This window comes from Pristis pectinata, chromosome 19 (genome assembly GCF_009764475.1).
Source record: "Pristis pectinata isolate sPriPec2 chromosome 19, sPriPec2.1.pri, whole genome shotgun sequence".
Taxonomy (NCBI): Eukaryota; Metazoa; Chordata; class Chondrichthyes; order Rhinopristiformes; family Pristidae; genus Pristis; species Pristis pectinata.
The window spans coordinates 3,665,317-3,686,012 of record NC_067423.1 but is presented as its reverse complement, the minus strand read 5'-3'; the positions used below and the strand labels follow the sequence as shown (position 1 = coordinate 3,686,012).

The 20,696-nt window shown below is 45.8% G+C and overlaps 1 protein-coding gene across 13 annotated transcripts in view; it reads right to left on the bottom strand.

Annotated features, from left to right (window-relative positions):
- frmd4a (FERM domain containing 4A) overlaps window positions 1-20,696 on the bottom strand; it is a 562,285-nt gene that overhangs the window by 207,998 nt on the left and 333,591 nt on the right. The gene's annotated exons all lie outside the window — the stretch shown is intronic.

The window sequence follows — 20,696 nt, the reverse complement described above, 5'->3', positions numbered from 1 at the left end:
TCTCACTGCCTTGGTGAAGCCGCCAGCATAATCAAAGACCCCACCCACCCAGGACATTATCTCTTCTTCCCCCCTCCCATCAGGCAGGAGATACAAAGCCTAGACCACATTTCCTCATCAGTGCACTGTGGATATCCTTGTAAATCTCCAGGGACTTCTCAAGTGTTATCACACCTTTCCTGTAATGTGGTGACCAGAATTCTCCACAGGACTCAAGCTGCAGCTGAACTAATGCTTTATACAATTCTAGTCTGACCTCCACTGTATCTTAACCAATAGAGACAAGCGTGCCTTCTGAACCGCCTAATCCAAGCTCTCTCTGATCCTCCATTCCCCTGATGTTTTTGAAGTGTTCCTTCGACTTATTTGCTCTTCCCAAATATATTGTATCGCACTTTGTCCGGATTAAATAGTTTCTAGCTGAAGACCCAGGCAGGAAAATGCAAAAGCCCATTAGGAGAGAGTTCAGAATTATAAACAGAAGCTGGAAATTCTCAACAGGAAAAGCCGTTGAAATTGCTCTGAATGTTGGGTTCGATACAAGGCAGCAAACAGTTCATCAGCTGCCCGTGGATCTGAGGGGTGTCAGCTGGGGGTGAGTGCTGGTGGAGGGCAGGTACTGTCCCACAGGGAAGGAGATACTCCAAACTTCAGGCCGACTGTTGGACCTCAGTCACGGACTTGCTGGGAGATGTTTGAGACTGGCTGATTTCAGGGTACCTGGCGAGAGGACGCAGAAACTGTAAGAGACATTGCGACCTCTTCACAATTAGCAGATGTGCCTCTCAGTGTTTACAGGTTCCCCGCCAGCTGGTGTTGCTACTTAGTTGGCACTGAGATGAAACTCATACAAGTAATTGTAAATACCATATGGTCCATGGTTAGAAGCACCTTTGTCAACTGAAACACAGGGGCCTGTCTTTGATGGTCAACTGAAACACAGGGGCCTGTCTGCGAAACACACACACACACACACACACACCCACACACACACACACAAAGTGCACACACACGTGCGCGCACACACACACAAAGTGCACACATTCACACACAGAAAAGCAAACACACACAAGTTCACACACACGCACAAAGTGCACACACATACTCAAGTGTACATACAAGTGCAAACACACAATCTCACACACTCATATGCACGTGCACACACATACAAATACTCATGCACACAAGCACACTCATAAAAACACATGTGCACACATATATGCACAATACACACACATACACGCGCACACAGCAGAATCCGCCTGGGTGGAATTGGCCAGGACACCAGGGAAACTCCCTACTCTCTTTGAATTAGCACCTTGGGATCGTTGCCGCACATTTGAAAGGGCAAATTGGGCCTCTGTTCAAGGCAGGCGTGGTAGTGTAGCGGTTAGCGTAACGCTATTACAGCACCAGCAACCGGGTTCAATCCCGGCCACTGTCCGTAAGGAGTTTGTACGTTCTCCCCGTGTCTGTGTGGGTTTCCTCCGGGTGCTCTGGTTTCCTCCCACATTCCAAAGACATACGGGTTAGGAAGTTGTGGGCATGCTATGTTGGCACCGGAAGCGTGGCAACACTTGCGGACTGCCCCCAGAACACTTGACGCAAAAGATGCATTTCACTGTGTGTTTTGATGTGCGTGTGACTAATAGAGATATCTTATCTCAGTTGAAAGGCCGGCACTACGCCAGAGTGTCAGCCTGGATTTTTGTGGTGAAAACCCTCGACAGGTCAGGGAGCATCTGTGGGGAGAGAACCAGGGTCAACATTTCAGGTCAAACACCCTTCACGAGAATGGAGCTCTGATCAAGCATACTTCACCTGAAATGTTAAAGTTTATAGACTTCTGATGAAGGTTCTTTCATCTGAAATATTCACTCTGTTTCTCTCTCCACAGACGCTGCCTGACCTGCTGAGTGTTTCCATAATTTTTGGTTTTTAAGCCTGAACATCAATCAACGTATTAACTAAGACTTAAGCCAAAAAAAAATCACAGTTGCTGAGATTAAGAGGCAATACTAAATATATTCTTTCATAAGTCCCAGCATTGCATTCTTAAAATAGGTTCAGATATTAAATGCAGGAGTATCACTAAGGCTTTGAGGAACTTGGGGGCAGGAAAAAGTCACAACCCTTTTGACCCAGATCTAAGGTTGCATGAGATCATCGCTGATTTGTAAGCCAACTTCATACGGATATATGAATTAGGATGTGGAATATTAGGACTCCTGATAGAAGTTTATAAAATTGTGAGAGGCATAGATAGACAGTCAGAATCTTTTTCCCAGGGTCAAAATGTCCAGTACTAGAGGGCGTGCATTTAAGGTGAGAGGGGGTAAGTTTAAAGGAGATGTGCGGGGCAAGTTTTTACACAGAGAGTGGTGGGTGCCTGGAATGTGCTGCCAGGGGTGGTGGTGGAGACAGATATGATAAGAGGGGTTTAAGAGGATCTTAGATAGGCACATGAATGTGCAGAGAATGGAGGGATGTGGACAGAAGGGAGATGTCGGCAGAAAGGATTAGTTTAGTTAGGCGTTTAATTACTAGTTTAATTAGTTCGGCACAACATCGTGGGCCGAAGGGCCTGTTCCTGTGCTGTACTGTTCTATAGAGGCTAGAACTAGGGGACATGGCCTCAAGATTCAGGGAAAAAGATTTAGGACGGAGATGAGGAGAAACTGCTTTTCCCAGAGAGTAGTGAATCTGTGGAATTCTCTGCCCAGGGAAGCAGTAGAGGCTACCTCATTAAATATATTTAAGACACAGTTAGATAGATTTTTGCATAGTAGAGGAGTTAAGGGTTATGGGGAAAAGGCAGGTAGGTGGACCTGAGTCCACGGCCAGATCAGCCATGATCTTATTGAATGGCAGAGCAGGCTCGATGGGCCAGATGGCCTCCTCCTGCTCCTGTTTCTTACGTTCAATGAATCAGCTATTCAGCTCTTTGATCTTGCTCTGCCATCTGATAGATTCATGGCTGAGGAGCTGTGAATGGAATTGAACCCTGTGCAATCACCAGCAAACATCCCTATTTCTGATCTTATGGTGGAAGGGTCATTGTTGCAGCAGCTGAAGATGGTTGGGCCTCAGTGTTGTCCTGGGTCTGGGATGATAGACCTCCAATAACTACAACTATCTTCCTTTTGACGAATTATTGGAGCATTCACCCCTTGGTGCCCACCATCTCAGTTTTACCAGGACTCCTCAAGGACAAATGTTCCAGGGCAGTCTAGGACAGTAAAACTAGGACAAATGACATCCAGGGCAGTCACTCCCGCCTCATCTTTGGTATTCAACTCTTAGGTCACGTTTGGAGCCAAGGTCTGGTGCTCCTGGCAAAACCTAAGCGAGGCACACGAGAACAGTTCCGCAGAAGGGTGTTGACCTGAGATGTTACCTGTGTTTCTTTCTCTGCAGATGCTGCCTGACCAGCTGAGTGTTCCCAGCATTTTCTGCTTATATTTCAGATTTCCAGCATTTTATTTTTGCCTTTCAATTGGGTGAGCAGGTTATTGGAAAGTAAGTAACTCTCGATAGCAATGTTGATGACTCCTGGTAATTGAGAGTCGGTTGCTTAGGTGGTAATTAGTCAGATTGCATTTGGCCAACTTTTTGGAACTGGGAATTAAAATCCACACATGTAAAATTAATAACAATTTCAGCATCAGCTAGTTTTCGAAGTAGTAATTAGAGTCACAGTGTTACGAGCCAGGTTGCTACTTGGTGAGTGCCCCTACTTGTCCGACTACTAAGAGTGGGAGCAGAAAAAGCGTCTATAACTGGAATGCTGAAAGAGTCTGAAGGAAATTCACTGACGTGCTGGCAAAGGCACAGAGAGAGAGAGAGAGAGAGAGAGAGAGAGAGAGAGACGTAAAAGTTGGTAGCACTGACTGCCAGTCTCTGTATCTATGGGTGAAGCACGACCATTGTGACCGTCACCTTACATCCATCTTACATCCATACATGGATTTTTGGAGCAATCTGCGGAGTCCACTTTGTCGTTAACCTGTACTGGAAAGCAAGTATCTGTGGGCGGCCATGTATCAAGTGCCCTCGGTGTGGCAGATACTTTGGAACAAAGCAATGGAGATCTTCGGTGATTGAGGTGTCATATTGGTTCCATCATGGACCTTGTGGAATTTGTAAACACCTTCTCTCTACATTCTCTCTACCTCTTAATGGGGTTTTCAGAAGCCTTTGCTCATCGTTCTACTTCATGACTTGCTGAACTGACCTGGTTTGCCATCATAAAACTTTGAGAACTGTTCCTAGACTTGGGGTTTGGGAACTTGCCACACACACACTTTGAGTTTATCTTGGGGTCAATGTCTGATATCTAACGTTTTTATTTCTCTTATTACTACAAGTAGTTATTAATAAATAGATTTTAACATTTATACATGGCTTGTGTTTCTGTTGTTGCTGGTACGTAAGAAAATTGGGGGCTCGTCCAGGATAGATCCAAGACTGACGAGAGGTCTGGGTTTGAAACAAATTGGAGCTTATTGAATGATCGATTGTCGATCGGATTGATAAATTTCTTTTCGATTGGCTTGTGGGTGTGGAAACCAGCAACAATGGAGATTGATGCATTTTTGAGATCGTCAACCCCTGAGAGATCACAAGAGGTGAAGAAGGCAGATTTATTGAGCATTGCTCAAAAGTTAAATATTGCAGCAGCAAAGCCATCCATGAAAAAAGCAGGTATTTGGAAACTGATAGCTGGCCATTATGTCAAGGAGAGGGTGTTTGAGGAGGACGTGTTGGAAAAACTCGTCCATGCCAACCAAGATGTCTATCCGAAGTTGTCCGATTTGCCTGCGTTTGGCCCATATCCGTCTAAAATATTTCTATCCATTGTGACATTTTGTATAATTCAAAACTCAGGAAACCAATTTTTAAATTGGCTTCGCAGGAAGAATATATTGCAATATTTGAAATAACTTGTCAATTCAATTGATTGCTGCAGATTATAGTGGAGAAGGCTTCAAACCAGTGCAGACTGTGGAGGTACAGGGAATCAGTGACTGCAGCTCACGGATTCCTGCCGTCCACTGCAAGGGAGCTGACCCCTGAAGTTGGTGTCAATGTAAATGGTGGAATGGAAGCCAGTTTTGATGTGTTGCCATCAGTACAAACACACAGTCTGGGCCACAGTGGGGTTGCTTACGAGATAAATCTTGGGAGGAACTCTCTCTGATCAGTGGAGAAGGATTGTAGTAAAAGTAGAGTAGTTCTAATTCTCCTCTGTTCCTGATGAATCATAGTCATACAGCACGGAGACAGGCCCTTCGGCCCAACTCATCCATGCCGACTGCGGTGCCCGCCAAGCTAGTCCCATTTTCCCACATTTGGCCCATATCCCTCTAAACCTTTCCTATCCACGGACTTATCCAAATGTCTTTAACATTTTGTTATCGTACCTGCCTCAACCACTTTCTCTGGCAGCTCACTCCATAAACAAACCACCCCCTGGATGAAGAAGTTGTCCCACATACCCCTCTGAAAGCTCTCCCCTCTCACCTTAAACCTATATCCGCAAGTTTCTAGCTCCCCTTCCTTGAGAAAAAGACTGTGTGCATTCACCCTGTCTATACCCATCATGATTTTATATACCTCTACAGGGTCACCACTCAATGTCCTACATTCCAAGGAGTAAACTCCCAGCCTGCCCAACCTCTCCCTACAACTCAGTCCCTCGAGTCCTGGCAACATCCTTGTAAATCTTCTCTGCACTTTTTCCAGTTTAGTGATGTCTTTCCTATAACAGGGTGACAAAAACTGAACACAAAAGTCTAAATGTGACCTCACCAATGTCTTGTACAACTGCAACACAATGTCCCAACTCAATGCCCTGACTGATGAGGTGCCAAATGTAGTGCGTTCTAGATTCTAACCATCCTCTAACTGAAGAAAATCTTCCTCAGAACCCCCCATATCTCTTCCCCTACACCTATGCCCTCTAGTTTCAGACACTGGAACATTTTCTACAATCTACCCCTTTGACACTCACCAAGTTTTATTGATGCACCATAGAAAACATCCTATCTGAATGCATCATAGTTTGGTATGGCAACTGCTCTGCCCAGGACCACAAGAAACTGCAGAGAGTTGTGGACCCAGCCCAGCACATCACGGAAACCAGCCTCCCCTCCATGGTCTATACCTCTTGCTGCCTCAGTAAAGCAGCCAGCATAATCAAAGACCCTACCCACCCAGGTCATTCTCTCTTCTCCCCTCTCCCATCGGGCAGAAGGTACAGGAGCTTGAGGGCACATACCACCAGGCTCAAGGACAGCTTCTATCCCACTGTTATAAGACTATTGAATGGTCCCCTAGTACGATGAGATGGACTCTTGACCTCACAATCTACCTCGTTATGACCTTGCACCTTATTGTCTACCTGCACTGCACTTCCCTGTAGCTGTGACACTTTACTCTGTATTCTGTTATTGTTTTTACCCTGTACTACCTTAATGCACTGTGTAATGAATTGATCTGTATGAACAGTATACAAGTTTTTCACTGTACCTCGGTACAAGCGACAATAATAAACCAATACCAATGCAAATAGTTCTGTCCCTTATAATTTTGTACTCATCTATTAGTGCAAAGAAGGTTTACGAGGATATTGCCGGGACTCAAGGGACTGAGCTATAGGGAGAGGTTGGACAGGCTGAGCCTTTACTCCTTGGAGTGTAGGAGACTAAGGGGTGACCTTATAGAGGTGTATTAAATCATGAGGGGCACAGACAGGGTGAATGTACTCAGTCTTTTCCCCAGGGAAAGGGAACCAAAAATGAGGGTACAGGTTTAAGGTGAGAGGGGAAAGATTTAAAAAAGACATGAGGGGCAACTTCTTCACGCAGAGGGTGGTGGGTATATGGAACGAGCTGCCAGAGGAAGCGGCTGAGGCAGGTACAATAACAACGTTTAAAAGGTCCGTGGATAGGAAAGGTTCAGAGGGATATAGGCGAAATGCAGACCAATGGGACAAGTTTACATAGGCATCTTGGGTCAGCATGGATGAGTTGGGCTGAAGGGTCTGTTTCCGTGCTGTATGATTCTATGACGTTACCTGAGGGGGGAGAGGATCTAGAGACTCTCACAATAGGCAGGCACGGTAGTGTAGCGGTTAGGGTAACGCTTTACAGCGCCAGCGACCCGGGTTCAAATCCGGCAAGTCCAAATCCGGCCGCTGTCTGTAAGGAGGTTGTACATTCTGCCCGTGTCTGCGCGGGTTTCCTCCGGGTGCTCCGGTTTCCTCCCACATTCCAAAGACGGACGGGTTAGGAAGTTGTGGGCATGCTATGTTGGCGCTGGAAGCGTGGCGACACTTGCGGGCTGCCCCCAAAACACTCTACGCAAAAGATGCATTTGACTGTGTGTTTCGATGTACATGTGACCAATAAAGAAATCTTATCTCTTACATTTAAGAAGTATCCAGGTGAATCACCAAGGCTACAGCTCAAGTGCTGGTAACTGGGATTAATATAGACTGTCAGCAAGGATGTGGTGGGCAGAGGGAGCTGTTTCTGTGCTGTATGAGTCTATGAAGCACCAACTGGAGACCAAATTCAAAAGAAGGTTTGGTCCTGAAATATATCCTCTGCAGAAAAACATCTCAGATGAGTGAACACCACTATCACAATGTATCTGTCACACCTTTTAAATGATCCTGTCTTTAAGTAAAGATCAGGAGGGCAACCACTTTTTGCTGTCTGCAAGGAGTTTGTACGTTCTCCCCGCAACTGCGTGGGTTTCCTCCGGGTGTTCCGGTTTCCTCCCACATTCTAAAGATGTACGGGTTAGGAAGTTGTGGGCGTGCTATGCTGGCGCCGGAAGCGTGGCGACACTTGCGGGCTGCCCCCAGAACACTCTACACAAAAGATGCATTTCACTGTGTGTTTCGATGTACATGTGACTAATAAAGATATCTTATTAAGGTTACTTTGTTCAGACAGCACTAGGATAAGCCAAGGGCAAAGGCAGTGGATTTGGTAGACAGAGGGTGTTCTCAATTTTGCATGCGGGACATAATTACGTTACCTGTGCAGCCACTAGTCTGAGAAATACAGGCTCAATGTGTTCACAGTGCCTTTAATTTCTAGCAGATGCTGCTTGGGTTTGCATGAGTGTCACTGGGAGTTCGTTGGAACATATGCACAGGGTTCGAACCAAAAGACAACAAGAGAAAGATTTCTCCAAGGAATAAGATGAAAGCCTCAGACGCAAGGGGTGGAATTCTTACATCAGCAATGCCTAGACAGAGGATTTTCTTTTAAGAATCATTCATGAATTTTCCTCAAATCTCATTCCCACTAAGTCCTTCAGGATGCTCGCTCCACTGAAATATTTACTAATTAATTTGCAACGGTGACAACTCTTGCTCGGCGATCATTTTTATCTCAAACAATGACTGACTTCATCAGAAATTCAACTGACCGGAGAAATCCATTCAATTGATTTTGTTAAAAAGAAATCATCACAGCCGATATTTAATTCTGAGTTTACTCGAAGCAGTTGTTGTGCCTGCAATTCCAAGGGCTTTGCCTCTTTCTGCAGGGACAAGACTGGTGTTTTTCTTTCAGGTTGTGTCTTTCCACTCTCATCTGTGGATTAGTGATTGTGATTTAAAGAAAATGTCCAAGTTTACCCCAGGCTCAGTCAGGGAGGAAAGGCTTTCTTTTAATTAAAAGTGATCTCCAATTCTTTTTTTCTAATAAATATGCAGGAAATTGCAAATCCACTGATAAGAACAGGTTAATCCAGACGCCGAGGCTGCTGATATTAAAATGTTTTCTGAATCGGAATAAAATGGCCTTTGCTTTCTGGTGCTGTTCTACACTGGGAAATGGAGGTCTCTGAACATTTAAGATCACGCACAACTTTAAATGTAAAAATGAAAAGTCCTGATGAAGGGTCTCGGCCTGAAACATCGACTGTTTATTTCCCTCCATGGATGCTGCCTGACCTGCTGAGTTCCTCCAGCACTTTTTGAGTGTTGGTCCAGATCCCAGCATCTGCAGAATTCCTTGTTTCTCTGTCTAACTACGGAGTGCTGTTCAGTGCCTATAACCCAGCTGCATTTCCAATGCTGTTGTTCTGGCCTGCTTAAACAAAGACTCATACAAAGAGGCCATTCAGCCCATCATGTCCAAACCTGTTTCTCTGCGTGAACTATGCAAGACTTGTGCAAATGCTTGGTGGCTGCAGTGTGTCCAAGCCGCAATGCCACCACCTGCAGGTTCCCCTCCCAGTCACCCATCACCCTGATATCACCGCACCTTCATCATTGCTGGGTCTGGGTCCCAGAAATCCCTCCCCAACAGCACAGTGGGAGCACCTACACTAGAAGGACGGTAGCGGTTCAAGAAAGCAGCTCACTGCCACCTTCTCAAGGGCAGTTAGGGATGGGATATAAATGCTGGCCTTGATGATGATGCTTGCATCTTAAAAAATGAATAAATATAGAGGAATAAATAACAACTATTCACAGTACTCTCCTGGTTTGATCTAACTAGGGCTCAACAGAGCTTCTGAATGAACAACGTTGTGTATAAATACAGAATGGAGCAGGCCTCTCTCCAGGTTGGAAATCCTTCACCGTCACTGGTTCTAATCCCGGAACTCCCTCCCCAACAGCGCCGTGGGAACATCTTCACCACATGGGCTGCAGAGGTTCAAGAAGATGGCTCACTTCCATCTCTCTCAAGGCTAATTTGGGAAGGGCATTAACTGTGATAGCTGAGTGCGGTAGGCTGCATAGAGTTATCGAGGTGTACAAAACAATGAGGGGCATGCATAGGGTAAATGCACACAGTCTCTTTCCATGGAAAATGAACCAAAAACTAGGGGAGGGTGGGGGGGCACAAGAGGTTCTGCAGATGCTGGGATCTGGAGCCACACACATAAAATGCTGGAGGAACTCAGCAGGTCGGGCAGCATCTGTGGAGGGAAATAAATAGTCGACATTTTGGGTCTAGACCCTTCATCAGGACGCCTGCTGAGTTCCTCCAGCATTTTGTGTGCGTTGCTCCAAAGGCTAGGGGGCATAGGTTTAAGGAGAGAGGGGAAAGATTTAAAAGGGACCCGAGGGGCAACTTCTTCACGCAGAGGGTGGTGAGTATATGGAACGAGCTGCCAGGTACATTTAAAAGACACTTGGACAGGTACATGGATAGGAAAGGTTTACAGGGATATGGGCCAAACGCAAGCAAATGGGACTGGCTTAGATGGGCATCTTGATCAGTATGGAAGAGTTGGGCTGAAGGGCCTGTTTCGATGCTGTATGACTCTATGATTCCAATATGTTACATGTGGCTCTGCCACTGATCATTGCAAGGGCTGTGAGCCAACTCACTAACAAAGCTCACAAGGTACAGGTTGGTATTAAGTCATAAGGATTCTCAGTCAGTGGAATTTTTAGGTAAAAATGCCACATAACATTTTTGCCACATACAGCCCTCATTACACTGCACCTTTTAACAGCATGGACCCCAGACTCTGGCTTGGAAGACTTTTCTATCAGGTTGTTAAATCCACTCATTAATCTGTTCATTCCTCTTCTGGATAACATTATGCATTTCTGCAGCCAAATCCATTCCTTTGCTCAGGAATGGAATTGGCTCAGGGTCCATTTGGGTGCAATTGTAAACAAATCTTTTCCTGAGCACCATTCACGAAGGGATTTGCAGCTCATGAGGTATTTTAGAAATGCAGTCACAATTACAATGTGGTAACTAGAGCAGCCAACTTGTGCACAGCAAGCTCCCACAAACTGCAACGTGACAATGTGATCAAGTTCAAGTTTATTGTCATCAGCATATACACCCAGGTATAAATACCATGAAAATTAGCTTTCGTCCCCACCATCCGGGCCGTGCCGTCTTCTCGCAGCTACCACCGGGCAGGAGGTACAGAAGCCTGAAGTCCCACACCACCAGGTTCAGGAACAGCTACTTCCCTTCCACCATTCGGTTCTTGAACCAACCGGCACAACCCTAATCACTACCTCAGTACAGCAACACTGGGACCACTTTGACCACTATGCATTACAATGGACTCTTTTTTGTTCTAGTTGTGTTCTTTCTTTTAAAAACTTTATGCTCAATTTATGTTTTTCTTGTAAATGCTGCTTATCTGATGCTCTGTGCCTGTGATACTGGTGCAGGTAAGTTTTTCATTGCACCTGTGCACACATGGACTTGTGCATCTGACAATAAACTCGACTTTGACTTTGAGCTGAAAATTAACTTGTTTCTCTCAGTTTCACAGTTCTGGCAAAAGGTCTTTGACTTGGAACATTAACTCTGTTTCTCTTTCCACAGCGTTTCTGGATTTTTCTGTTTTTATTTCAGGTTTCTAATATCTGCAGTTTTTTTGCTATTCAAGTACAATGGAATGGGACAGGTTGCCTTTTGAGGAGAGCTTGGACAGGCTGGGCTTGTATCTGCTGGAGTCCGGAAGAGTAAGAGGGGACGGTTGAAACGTCAAAGTCGAGTTTAGTGCCACCAGGTTCAGGAACAGCTACGTCCCTACAACCATCAGGTTCTTGAACCGACCTGCACAAGCCTAACCCTACCTCAGCAACGGAACACTACGGACCACCTCTTGCACTACTGTGGACTTGTCTCTCATTGAGTCTTTTGAAGATCTTGTTTTAGCACAGTTTATTCTCTCTCTCTTCACTGTCTTGTGTAAGTTATGTGTTATGTGTTGTCTGTACCTACATGCCTGTGATGCTGCTGCAAGCAAGTTTTTCACTGTATCTGTACCTCACCGTACTTGTGCACATGACAATAAACTCGACTTGACTGGATTACAAGCAAGTAATTGATTTAGGGGATAAATATCAGCTGGGACATTAAGATAAGATTTCTTTCTTAGTCACATGTACATCAAAACACAAAGTGAAATGCATCTTTTGCATAGAGTGTTCTGGGAACAGCCCGCAAGTGTCGCCACACTTCCGGCGCCAACATAGCATGTCCACAACTCCCTAACCCGTACGTCTTTGGAATGTGGGAGGAAACCGGAGCACCCGGAGGAAACCCAGGCAGACACACGGGGAGAACATACAAACTCCTTACAGACAGTGGCCAGAATTGAACCCGGGTCGCTGGCGCTGTAATAGCGTGATGCTAACCGCTACACTACCGTGCCTGCCCATTGGGCTGAGGTCCCCTGATCTACTTTGAGACAGTGCCTGAGTTAAGGCCCTGCTTTAATCAGAAGGCCAGGCCACCAATAGTGAGCGCAGGACCGTCATGCTCTGCAGCAGTATTGGAAGTCAGAGTGTCCAGACTCAGAGACGAGGAATCAACAGAACAGAAATGCAAGCATCATTGCCCCAGCAGCATGAGTAACACAATGAACAGATGCAGCAACACGGAAACACAGTGGTCAGCAGACAAGCAGCCAGCGTTCCGGGCCATTGATCCAGAGAAAAGGGTTCAAACCCTCACTGTGGCAGCTGGGTAACTTAAATTCAAGTAAATCAATAAATCTGGAGTGAACTAAAAGTGAATCTCAGTAACAGTGACCGTAAAAATAGCAGACCGTAAAAATGTCGTAAACATCCAGGGTTCGATCCCGACTTCATGCGCTGTCTGTGTGGAGTTTCCACGTCCGCACCGTGACTGCATGGGTTTCCCCCGGGGGCTCCGGTTTCCCAAAGACCTGAAGGTCAGAAGGTTAAGTTGCCCCTGGTGTGGTTGGATGTAGGGGAATCAGGGCAGAACTGATGGGCAAGTTAGAGAGAACAGGCTAGAGAGAAGTGGGGGAATGGGATTAATGGGAGTGCTCTGCGAGGAGCAGGCCCAGATTCAATGGGCCAAATGGCCTCTCTGTAACTGTAACACTATATTCTGCATTCTGCCATTGCTTCTCCCTTTGTACTACCTCGATGTACTGATGTATGTAATGATCTGTCTGGATGGCATGCAGACAAAAGCTTATCACTGTACTTCAGTACACTGACAATAATAAACTAATTACTGTTGTACTCCAGTAAGAAAAACTTCCTTCAGTGAAGGCAATCTAATCTTCTCACCTGGTCTGACCATATTTGACTCCAGACCCAGCAATGTGACTATTTTCTGCCCTCTTACTTTGGGGGGTAATCATGGACGGACAATAAATGCTGGCAGTGTCCACATCCTGTGAATAAATAAAAATCTATCATCTTTCAGCAACAGACAATCTGCTGGAGGAACTCAGCGGGTCGAGCAGCATCTGTGGGGGGACAGGAACTGTCGGTGTTTCGGGTCAAGACCCAGCATCGAGACTGGTTGTTCAACACCGGTTAGCCGATGTGTGATGGAAGGACAAAACGCACTTAACCCAAGGTTGCAACACACTTCACGTGTGAGGATGCCATCTTACACTGACACACCACTGCCTGTTGTGCATTGCCTTGGAATTCTGGCGAAGATACATCACAAATTCTTCAGGCAGTTGTATGTAAGGGTGTTTCTGCGGATGACCTCGGCACGATACTAATACGTTCTCAGGCTGGGTAGGAAAATCAGTAAGGGCTCTTGCAGGCAGTGTTCCAACAATTGGCACAGAGTCACAGACAGCAAAGAAACAGGCCCTTCGGCCCACCACGTCCATGCTGACTGTTTTGCCCACCTACACGAAGCCCATTTGCCTGCACTAGATCCATATCCTCCTCTGCCTTGCCTGTCTAAATGCCTCTTGTGTGCAATAAGCATGGGCGGGGCAACAGCGAGGGGCTAGCTGTCCCCGGCAACTGTGGGAGCTGGATTTCACAGTGCGTCCACAAAGAAACAGGACTTGTTTCTATAGAAAAACCAAGGACTGCAGATGCTGGAATCGAGACGAAAAACACGACGACGCTGGAGGAACTCAGCAGGCCAGGCAGCATCCGTGGAGAGAAGCAGGTGGTCAACGTTTTGGGTGGGGACCCTTCCTCAGGACTGAAGATAGGAAAAGGGGAAGCCCAATATATAGGAGGGAAAAGCAGAGCAGTGATAGGTGGACAAAAGAGGGGAGGCGGGGTGGGCACAGGGTGGTGATAGGTAGATGCAGGTAAGAGATAGTGATGGGCAGGTGTGGGGGAGGAGGGGAGAGCAGATCCACCGGGGGACGGGGCACAGGTGAGGAGAGAGAGAGGGAAAAAGACTAGGAAAGGGAAGAAGCATGGTGCGGGGGGGGCGGAAGTGGGGCGGGGGGGGGGGGAAGTTGGAGGGGGGGAAATTACCTAAAGTGGGAGAATTTCTATAGCATAATATCCGAAATTCCTCAACAGCTACTTTTGAAGCGTATTTCGATGTAGTGAACTAAACCAGCCCATTACGTACAGAATAAGATTGTTTGCACCTTCCTTGACTGGTATCAGTTGGGCAGAGTAGTGTTCTGTGTTCTATGTAACGGCGACCAGATTTACTTAGTGCTGCTGCCTCAGAGTTTCCGGTGCAGTCTGTGTAGAGTTTGCACGTTCTCCCTGTGACCACATGGGTCTCCCTGGGTGCTCCGGGTTCCTCCCACATCCCAAAGAATTACAGGTTAGTTAATTGGCCGTTGTATAAAACCACTAAGCATAGGTAAGAGGAGCTGATGGACATGTGAGAGGAAGACCAGGTTACAGGGCTGTGGGGAGTGGGACCACCCTTGAACTGGAAGCAAAGAAGCCCATGCACTACAGCCGAACCCTCCTTCCCCAAACGTGCGTGGGATTCTTTGGATCCAGTTCATGCGTTGAATACTTGGTTCAGCATTTGAAGCAGCCGCTTGCCTTGTGTGGGATACGTCAGATGGCTACACAGGTACCCTCGGCTCCAAAATGTACTCTGGCCTCTGCAGGGGGCTTAGCTTTTATCTTCTACTTACCTGACACTAATAACTATACAGAGGAAGTCATTCGGCCCATCAGGTCCAGTCCAGCTCACAGGGGAACAATCCCATCAGTCCCACTCCCCACAGCCCTGTAACCTGGTCTTCCTCTCACATGTCCATCAGCTCCTCTTACCTACGCTTAGTGGTTTTATACAACGGCCAATTAACTAACCTGTAATTCTTTGGGATGTGGGAGGAACCCGGAGCACCCGGGGAGACCCATGCGGTCACAGGGAGAACGTGCAAACTCTACACAGACTGCACCAGAAACTCTGAGGCAGCAGCACTAAGTAAATCTTAGTAAAATAAAGTAGAACACAGAACACTACAGCACAGTACAGGCCCTTTGGCCCACAATGTTGTGCCGACATTTTATCCTGCTCTAAGATCTATCTAACCCTTCCCTCCCACATAGCCCCCCACTTCTCTACCATTCATCTGTCTACCTAAGAGTCTCTTAAATGTTCTTAACATATCTGCCTCCATCACCTCTGCAGGCAATGTGTTCCACGCACCCACCACTCTCTGTGTAAAAAAACTTACCCCTGACATCCCCCTTATACCTTCCTCCAATCACCTTAAAATTATGTCCCCTTGTGTTAGCCATTTTCGCCCTGGGAAAAAGTCTCTGACTGTCCACTCAATCTATGCCTCTTATCATTTTGTACACCTCTATCAAGTCACCTCTCATCCCCCTTCTCTCCAAAGAGAAAAGCCCTAGCTCACTCAACCTATCCTCATAAGACATGCTCTCCAATCCATGCAGCATCCTGGTAAATCTCCTCTGCACCCTCTTTAAAGCTTACACATCCTTCCTATAATGAGGCAACCAGAACTGAACACAATACTCCAAGTGTGGTCTAACCAGAGTTCTGTAGAGCTGCAACATTACCTGGCAGCTCTTGAACTCAATACCCCGACTAATGAAGGCCAACACACCATACGCCTTCTTAACAAGCCTATTGACCTGCACGACAACCTTGAGGGATCTATGGACGTGGACCCCAAGATTACTTCGACAGCAAATGTAATACCACTGCAGCTGAACTCACCCACCCACAACATACGGATGCAAAGCCATTAACGGGATTTATGATTTAAAAAGAACATCCAATACTGCATCTAGGAATAAATGGAATGCCGTGGGAAGGCTGTGATGTAAGATGGGACTGGCCAGGCTTTTATCCACTGGAGTTTAGAAGAGAGAGAATCATATCGATTGATACGTATAAGATCTAGAGGTGTCTCTTACGTTATATATCCTGAATAGAATCGTAGAGTCATAGAAATAGTACAGAATGGAAACAGGCCCTTCAGCCCAACTCATCCATGCCAACCAAGGTGCCCACCAACCTAGTCCTATTTCCCTGCATTTGGCCCATATCCTTCTCAACCCCTCCTATCCATGTACTTGTCCAAATATCTTTTAAATGTAATTGTACCAATCTCAACCACTTTCTCTGGCAGCTTGTTCCATATACACACCACCCACTGTGCGAAGAGGTTGCCCCTCAGGACCCTTTTAAATCTTTCACCTCTCTGTGTCCTCCAGTTTTTAGTCCCCCTTCCTTGGGAAAGAGACTGAGCACATTCACCCTATCTATACCCCTCATGATTTTATACACCTCTATAAGGTCACCCTACGTCCCAAATAATATAAGTCCTAGTTTGTCCAACCTCTCCCTATAACTCGGGCCCTTGAGTCCTGGTAACATCTTCACAAATCTGCTTAATGTCACCTTAAAGAACAATTTCCCACTCCAAGAAACAATCCAGTGAACCTCCACGGTAGTCCCTCTATCACAAGAGCTGGGACCTTTGTTGTTTAGAGGGCTATGGGCCAAAGGTGGGCAGATGGGACTAGCTCGCTGGGCAACACAGTCAGCATGGACGAGTTGGGCCGAAGGGTCTGTGTCTGTTTCCTTGCTGTATAACTCTATGAATCTAAGTACATCCATCCGTAGGGAGGGAGACCAGACCCATATGCAATATCTCAGTATGGCCCAATGTATCATGTGGAGAAGATGTTTCCTCTTGTGGGAGAATCTAGAACCAGTGGATGTCACTGTTTAAAATTAAGGGTTGCTACTTAAGACAAAGATGAGGCAAGATATTTTCTCTCAGAGGGGCTGTGACTCTTTGGAACTCTTTTCCATTCAAATGTTGTGGAGAGTAGTGGACTCAGCCCAATACATCACAGGCACATCCCTCTCCACCATCGGGAGTATCTACACAAGGTGCTGCCTCAAGAAGGCAACGTCTATCATCAAAGATCCCCACCATCCGGGTCATGCCGTCTTCTCACAGCTCCCATCGGGCAGGAGGTACAGAAGCCTGAAGTCCCACACCACCAGGTTCAGGAACAGCTACTTCCCTTCAACCATTCGGTTCTTGAACCAACCGGCACAACCCTAATCACTACAGTTGAGCAACACTATGACCACTTTGATCATTTTGCACTACAATGGATTTTGTTTTATTTGTTCTAATTGTGTTCCTTTTTGTGTATAATTTATGTTTAATTTATGTTTTTCTTGTGAATGCTGCTTATCTGATGCTCTGTGCCTGTGATGCATGGCACCTGTGCACACATGGACTCGTGCAGATGATGATAAACTTGACTTTGACTCAAAAGTGGTGGAAGCAGAGTCTTAGAATATTTTTAAGGCAGAAGTAGGTGGATATTTGGGGGTGAAACATTGCCATGGGTAGATGGGAATGTAGAGTTGGAGTTGCAATCAGACCAGCTGTGATCTTAGTAAACGGCAGAACAGGGTTCAAGGGGCTGACTTGTTTCTTGTTGTTCCTAATGTGTATGTTCACGTCAAACTCTGAACATGAGAAATCAGTGCACAATCTCACCCAACCTGTCCTGAGGCTCAATCTCACTCAGAACAATAATTGGGTTCTCTCCACTTCTCTAACAGCAGAATACTCTGCCGAGTCTGGTGAGAGATAAAGTTTCAGTTACTTGACAGAAAGTAATGAGGGGTTCATAAAATGCATGGAGTGAGCTGACGGAGCTACAGCTGTACTCTTTGTGAAGCAAGTGCCAGTGATATTTTTAGCTATCAGTGAAAAGCTTTTGTAATTATGTAAATAATGTTAAATTATTACAATTTTCAAAATAAAATGTACTTTGCGGATGTTTATGAATCCCCTATTTCATAAGGAAAAGAATTATCTTTTCCAAGGAAAGGTCGTGTACTAATTACGTTACTCTATATGCAAATTGGCTCCCAATAGGTTATGTAAAAAAAGATTTGTATTTAAAGTGCATCATTTCCCTTGAAGCAAAACTACCAGGTTTCACAGATAGCAGCAGAATTCAATGCTCTTTTAGTGGTTATTTTATATGCAGAACAATCCCATAATATGGATTTTAATTTATCATAATCAATAGATCCCTGGATATAACATGTAGAATATATATTCTTTGCCTTGCAGCCAGTTATTGCAAATTATATACAGGTAGTACTGCTATAATGCAAACTTCTGTAACGTGAGTTGGTTATAACATGATTGATGGATTAGGGGACACTATCTGCATTGTGCTGAGTACATTGGTTACAACATGATCAGGTAAACTTGTTTTGAAGGCATCTACATTTGAAGGCCTGTTCTGCTACAGTGCAGCTTTCTATAACGCAAGGTTTCTTCGGTATCTGGTATTGGTTTGTACTGAGATACAGTGAAAAGCTTCTGTGTGCGTGCCATCCAGACAGATCATTCCGTACATAAGTACATCGAAGCAGTACAAAAGGAAAACAGAATGCAGAATATAGTGTTACAGTTACAGAGAAAGTGCAGTGCAGGTAGGCAAATAAAGTGACAGGGCCATGACAAGGTAGATTGGGAGATCATCTTGTAGCATATGGGAGGTTCGTTCAAGAGTCTGAAAACAGCAGGATAGAAGCTGTCCCTGAGCCTGGTGGTACGTGCTCTCAAGCTTTTGTATCTTCTGCCGATGGGAGGGGGGAGAGAGAAAGTCGTCGCGTTATAGCAGAACAACATACTCAACCCATACCTCCTAGGCATATTTTAATCTTGCAACAATTTATCTGGAAAACTCTGTGAAAGAATAATTCCTCTGAAACACTACAGATGCTGAAGATCCAAAGTAAATGCAAAAAAATGCTGGAAACACTCAGCAGGTTAGGTAGCATCTGTACAGAGGGTAACAGGTTCAGGTTGATGAACTTTCATAGAACGTAGAACACTACAGCACAGTACAGGCCCTTCGGCCCACAATGTTGTGCTGACATTTTATCCTGCTCTAAGATCTACTTCCCTCCCACACAGCCCTCCATTTCTCTATCATTCATGTGTCTATCTAAGAGTCTCTTAAATGTCCCTAATGTATCTGCTCCCACAACCTCTGCCGGCAGTGTGTTCCACACATCCACCACTCTCTGTGTAAGAAAACTTACCCCTGACATCTCCCTTATACCTTCCTCCAATCACCTTAAAGTTATATCCCCTTGTGTTAACCATTGTCACCCTGGGAAAAAGTCTCTGACTGTCCACTCGACCTATGCCTCTTATCATCTAGTACACCTCGATCAAGTCACCTCTCATCCTCCTTTTTGCCAATGAGAAAAGCCCTAGCTCACTCAACCTATCCGCATAAGACAAGCTCTCCAATCCATGCAGCATCCTGGTAAATCTCCTCTGCACCATCTCTAAAGCTTCCACATCCTTCCCATAATGAGGCGACCAGAACTGAACAAAATATTCCAAGTGTGGTCTAACCAGAGTTCTATAGACCTGCAACATTACCTCGTGGCTCTTGAACTCAATACCCCGACTAATGAAGGCCAACATACGTCTTCTTAACAACCCTATCGACCTGCGCTACACCCTGAGGGATCTATGGACCTGGACCCCAAGATCCCTCTGTTCCTCCACACTGTTAAGAGTCCTGCCATTAACCTTGTATTCTGCCTTCAAATTCGATCTCCCGAAGTGTATCACTTCACACTTATCTGGGTTGAACTCCATCTGCCACTTCTCAGCCCAGGTCTGCATTCTATCAATATCCTGTTGTAACCTACAGCAACCTTCTGCACTATCCACAACACCATCAACCTTTGTATCATCAGCAAACTTACCAACACACCCTTCCACATCCTCATCCAAGTCATTTATAAAACTCACAAAGAGCAGGGATCCAAGAACAGATCCCTGCGGAACACCACTGGACACCGACCTCCAGGCAGAATACGCTCCATCTACCACCACCCTCTGTTTTCTATGGGTGAGCCAATTCTGAATCCACACAGCCATGTTTCCCTGGATCCCCTGCCTCCTGACTCTGTCAGAAAAACTCGGTTTTTCTCTCTCTATAGATACTGTTGAGTAGTGTTATATCTTCCACTCGAGATTAAAATGGAACGGTCTTGGTCTAACCTCGTGTTGCAAACGCAACATGAACAACTCTTGGCCAAAGGTCTGGTGATATGAGGTCAAATCCCACCATAACGGGACAAACAATGTCCCACATCCCACAAGGTGACAGGCATGACTTAGAGCCAATCAGTCATGAAGTCATCGAGTCATATAGAATGGAGACAGGCACTTCAACCCACCCAAGGCTGCACTGACCATAAGGCACCCATTTTACACTAACACCAGTCCATTCTCCCCCCAATCCCATCAACCCCCCCCCAAGAGGAAATTTACAGTGTCTGACTAACCCACCAACCCGCACATCTTTGGGATGTGGGGGGAAACTGGAGCACCCAGAGGAAACCATACCATCTTCTCACAGCTACCAACGGGCAGGAGGTACAGAAGCCTGAAGTCCCACACTGAAGACCCTGTAAAAATGCTGT